Raw genomic sequence first — 6,000 nt, forward strand, 5'->3', positions numbered from 1 at the left:
GAGAGAGTGTGAGAGAGTGAGAGAAAGAAAGATAGCGAGAGAGTGAGTGAGAGAGAGAGAGAGAGTGTGTGTGAGAGAGAGAGAGAGGGAGTGAGAAAGTGAGAGAGAGAGTGAGGGACAGACAGAGTGAGAGATAGAGATTATGTGCGAGGACTGGTGCAAGAATGAGTGGGATAAAGGTGGCCTTTGGCCTTCCTGTGCTGTGGGGTGACACAGTGGGTTAGCACTGCTGCCTCACAGTGCCAGGGACCCGGGTTCCATTCCCAGTGACACAGTGGGTTAGCACTGCTGTCTCACAGCGCCAGGGACCCGGGTTCCATTCCCAGTGACACAGTGGGTTAGCATTGCTGTCTCACAGCGCCAGGGACCCGGGTTCGATTCCCAGTGACACAGTGGGTTAGCACTGCTGCCTCACAGCGCCAGGGACCCGAGTTCGATTCCCGGTGACACAGTGGGTTAGCACTGCTGTCTCACAGCGCCAGGGACCCGGGTTCCATTCCCAGTGACACAGTGGGTTAGCGCTGCTGCCTCACAGTGCCAGGGACCCGGGTTCCATTCCCGGTGACACAGTGGGTTAGCACTGCTGTCTCACAGCGCCAGGGACCCGGGTTCCATTCCCGGTGACACAGTGGGTTAGCACTGCTGCCTCACAGTGCCAGGGACCCGGGTTCCATTCCCGGTGACACAGTGGGTTAGCGCTGCTGCCTCACAGTGCCAGGGACCCGGGTTCCATTCCCGGTGACACAGTGGGTTAGCACTGCTGTCTCACAGCGCCAGGGACCCGGGTTCCATTCCCGGTGACACAGTGGGTTAGCGCTGCTGTCTCACAGTGCCAGGGACCCGGGTTCCATTCCCGGTGACACAGTGGGTTAGCACTGCTGCCTCACAGCGCCAGGGACCTGAGTTCGATTCCCGGTGACACAGTGGGTTAGCACTGCTGTCTCACAGCGCCAGGGACCCGGGTCCCATTCCCGGTGACACAGTGGGTTAGCGCTGCTGCCTCACAGCGCCAGGGACCTGGGTTCCATTCCCGGTGACACAGTGGGTCAGCACTGCTGTCTCACAGCGCCAGGGACCCGGGTTCCATTCCCGGTGACACAGTGGGTTAGCACTGCTGTCTCACAGCGCCAGGGACCCGGGTTCCATTCCCGGTGACACAGTGGGTTAGCACTGCTGCCTCACAGCGCCAGGGACCCGGGTTCCATTCCCGGTGACACAGTGGGTTAGCACTGCTGTCTCACAGCGCCAGGGACCCGGGTTCCATTCCCGGTGACACAGTGGGTTAGCACTGCTGTCTCACAGTGCCAGGGACCCGGGTTCCATTCCCGGTGACACAGTGCGTTAGCACTGCTGTCTCACAGCGCCAGGGACCCGGGTTCCATTCCCGGTGACACAGTGGGTTAGCACTGCTGTCTCACAGCGCCAGGGACCCGGGTTCCATTCCCGGTGACACAGTGGGTTAGCACTGCGGCCTCACAGCACCAGGGACCTGGGTTCCATTCCTGGATTGAATCACTGTCAGTGCAGAGGCTGCATGTTCTCCCCATATCTGCATGAGTTTCCTCCGGGTGCTCCGGTTTCCTCTGACAGTCCGAAAGACATGCTGGGTTAGGTGGATTAGCCATGCTAAATCTTCCCTCAGTGTATCCAAACAGGCGCTGGGGTGTGGCGACTAGGGGATTTTTGCACTAACTTCATTGCAGCGTTAATGTAAGCCTACTTGTGACACTAATAAATAAACTTTAAAACTTAAAAACTTAAATGCAGAGAGCTGGAAAATGAAGCTTAGTGCAAGTCCCCACCAACTGTACATCCAAAACGGCCTCCACTCCCTATCGCTCTCCCTCACACCTCCTCCTTTCCACTGTCACCCCCCCCCTTCCCACTCCCTCCTCTGCCTTACTGCCCCTCCCTCGTCACTCCTCCTCCCTCTCCCTCCTCTCACATTCCCTTCCCCAGGATGGATAACTCGGAGACAGCAGGGGATTATTTATGCAGCGTCAGGTTGGCACGGTGACCCTCACTTTCAAAGGGCCTTCCGGCAAATCCCGCGAGTCTGTCTCTGCAGAGTGGCAGGAGCCCAGGGAGGGTACAGCTCCGGGGGCGGAGGGGGGGGAGGGCCTGAGGGAAGTTGTACTCTGGGAGATGTGACGGTCCAGGCACAAGATTCAAGGCAGAAATGGACTTGAAAAGGGAAGATTACATTAGACAATGAGCAGGAGGGGGTGGGGCTAATTTTACAGCTCGGTCAGTGGGCTAGCACAGGATGGATGGGCTGAATGGCCTCTTGCTGTGTTGCGAGATTCTGCATGGGAATTAATAGGCACATTGAGTTAAGTTTTATAGCACCTGCTCTCCACTTGTAGCCTCCACTTTCTCCCCAAGCGTCTATTTTATATTTTTTATTCATTTACCGGATGTGGGGATCGCTGACTACACCAGCATTTATTACCCATCACTAATTGCCCCTTGAGAAGGTGGTGGTGAGCTGTCTGCTTGGACCCGTTGCACTCCCTGAGGTGTAGGTACACCCACCGCGCTGTTAGGGAGGGAGTTCCAGGATTTGGACCCAGCAGCAGTAAAGGAACGGCCGATATATTTCCAAGTCAGGATGGTGAGTGACTTGGAGGGAACCCTCCGAGTGGTGGCGTTCCCAGGTATCTGTTGCTGTTGTCTTCATAATACCCGCACAGCTTCGGACACAAAGGGGCAATTTAGCATGGCCAATCCACCCAACTTACACATGTATGGACTGTAAGTGGCAATGTAGCATGGCCAATCCACCTAACCTATACATCTACGGACACTAAGGGGCAATTTAGCATGGCCAATCCACCTAACCTGCACATCTTTGGACACTAAGGGGCAATTTAGCATGGCCAATCCACCTAACCTACACATCTTTGGACACTAAGGGGCAATTTAGCATGGCCAATCCACCTAACCTGCACACCTTTGGACACGAAGGGGCAATTTAGCATGGCCAATCCACCTAACCTGCACATCTTTGGACACTAAGGGGCAATTTAGCATGGCCAATCCACCTAACCTAGACAACATGGACACTAAGGGGCAATTTAGCATGGCCAATCCACCTAACCTAGACAACATGGACACTAAGGGGCAATTTAGCATGGCCAATCCACCTAACTTACACATCTATGGACGGTAAGGGACAATTTAGCATGGCCAATCCATCTAACCTACACATCTTTGGACACTAAGGGACAATTTACCATGGCCAATCCATCTAACCTACACATCTTTGGACACTAAGGGGCAATTTAGCATGGCCAATCCATCTAACCTACACATCTTTGGACACTAAGGGGCAATTTAGCATGGCCAATCCAGCTAACCTACACATCTTTGGACACTAAGGGGCAATTTAGCATGGCCAATCCAGCTAACCTACACATCTTTGGACACTAAGATAGACCTAAGAAGAGCCAGGAGGGGTCATGAGAAGTCTTTGGCAGGTAGGATCAAGGAAAACCCTAAAGCTTTCTATAGGTATGTTAAGAATAAAAGAATGACTAGGGTAAGATTAGGGCCAGTCAAGGACAGTAGTGGGAAATTGTGTGTGGAGTCCGAAGAGATAGGAGAGGCGCTAAATGAATATTTTTCATCAGTATTCACACAGGAAAAAGACAGTGTAGGCGAGGAAAATACTGAGGTATTAGGCTAGACGGGATTGAGGTTCATAAGGAGGAGGTGTTAGCAATTCTGGGAAGTGTGGAAATAGATAAGTCTCTTGGGCTGGATGGGATTTATCCTAGGATTCTCCGGGATGCTAGGGAGGAGATTATAGAGCCTTTGGCTTTGATCTTTATGTCATCATTATCTACAGGAATAGTGCCGGAAGACTGGAGGATGGCAAATGTTGTCCCCTTGTTCAGGAAGGGGAGTAGAGACAACCCTGATAATTATAGACCAGTGAGCCTTACTTCTGTTGTGGGCAAAGTTTTGGAAAGGATTATAAGAGATAGGATTTGTAATCATCTGGAAAGGAATAATTTGATTAGGGATAGTCAACAGGGTTTTGTGAAGGGTAGGTCATGCCTCACAAACCTTATTGAGTTCTTTGAGAAGGTGAGCAGAGAGGTGGATGGGGGTGTGGTGTGGCAGTTGATGTGGTGTATATGGATTTCAGTAAAGTGTTTGATAAGGTTCCCCACCGTAAGCTATTGCAGAAAATATGGAGACATGGGATTGAGAGTGATTTAACAGTTTGATCAGGAATTGGCTCGCTGTAAGACAGAGGGTGGTGATTGATGGGAAATGTTCATCCTGGAGTTCAGTTACTAGTGGTGTACCGCAGGGATCTGTTTTGGGGCCACTGCTGTTTGTCATTTTTATAAATGACCTGGATGAGGGTATAGAAGGATGGGTTAGTAAATTTGCGGATGACACTAAAGTCGGAGGAGTTGTGGACAGTGCGGAAGGATGTTACAGAGGGACATAGATAAGCTGCAGAGCTGGGCTGAGAGGTGGCAAATGGAGTTTAATGCAGAAAAGTGTGAGGTGATTCACTTTGGAAGGAGTAACAGGAATACAGAGTACTGGGCTAATGGTAAGATACCTGGTAGTGTGGATGAGCAGAGAGATCTCGGTGTCCATGTGCATAGAATCCTAAAAGTTGGCACCCAGGTTGATAGGGTTGTTAAGAAGCGTAAGGTGTGTTAGCTTTTATTGGTAGAGAGATTGAGTTTCGGAGCCATGAGGTCATGTCGAGCTGTACAAAACTCTGGTGTGGCCGCACTTGGAGTATTGCGTACAGTTCTGGTGCAGAGGAGATTTACCAGGATGTTGCCTGGTATGATGGGAACGTCTTGTGAGGAAAGGCTGAGGGACTTGAGGCTATTTTCATTAGAGAAAAGAAGGTTAAGAGGTGACTTAATAGAGGCATACAAGATAATCAGAGGCTTAGATAGGGTGGACAGTGAGAGCCTTTTTCCTCAGATGGTGATGGCTAACACAAGGGGACGTAGCTTTAAATTGAGGGGTGTTAAATATAGGAGAGATGTCAGATGAAGGTTCTTTACTCAGAGAGTAGTAAGGGTGTGGAATGCCCTGCCTGCAGCAGTAGTGGACTCACCAACATTAAGGGCATTTAAATGGTGATTGGAAAAATGATATTGGAATAGTGTAGGTTAGATGGGCTTTAGATGGGTTTCACAGGTCAGTGCAACATCGAGGGCCGAAGGTCCTGTACTGCGCTGTAATGTTCTATGTTCTAAGGGGCAATTTATCATGGCCAATCCACCTAACCCACACATCCTTGGACATTACGAGGTAATTTAGCATAGCCAATCCACACATCTTTGAAGTGTGGGAGGAAACCAGAGCACCTGGAGGAGTGCAGACACGAGGGAGAACGTGCAAACTCCACAAAGATAGTGACCTGAGTCTGGAATCGAACCCTGGTCTCTGGCGCTGTGAGGCAGCAGTGCTAACCACTGTGCCACGTACCTGGGAAATAGAGCTAGCAAAGCCACACCAAATCCTCATCTCCATGCGACGCAACTTCATAATAAAGTGCGCATTGTTTCGTGTCTCTGCTCATTACAGAGAGGATTTCTCTGCTCCCTCTCTCTGGGTGTGGCCTCCACTGAGATGAATGGGGTCATCCCTGGGATGCCGGAACATTCTCTCCGCCCACCTCTCCCTCCCCAACGCCACTGGAAAGTCCATCTAACCGCAGCACGTCTATTTTGGAGTGTGGGAGGAAACCGGAGGTTACCCACGCAGACACGGGGAGAATGTGCAGACTCCACACAGACAGTGATCCGAGCCGGGAATCGAACCCGGATCCCTGGCGCTGTGAGGCAGCAGTGCTAACCACTGTACCACCGTGTTGCCCCACTATTTGCCATGTTTCCATGGGAGTGGACCTGTCAGAGAAGGCCCCCCCTGCCATCCTGATAGCTCAGGCTGCGATGTGACCTCACTAATTCCCTGTATAACTGACAACGAACCTCCCCTCTCTTGTGCGCGATT

Source organism: Carcharhinus amblyrhynchos, unplaced genomic scaffold, assembly GCF_965287045.1.
Source record: "Carcharhinus amblyrhynchos unplaced genomic scaffold, sCarAmb.v2.hapA scaffold_45, whole genome shotgun sequence".
In the NCBI taxonomy this organism is placed as follows: Eukaryota; Metazoa; Chordata; class Chondrichthyes; order Carcharhiniformes; family Carcharhinidae; genus Carcharhinus; species Carcharhinus amblyrhynchos.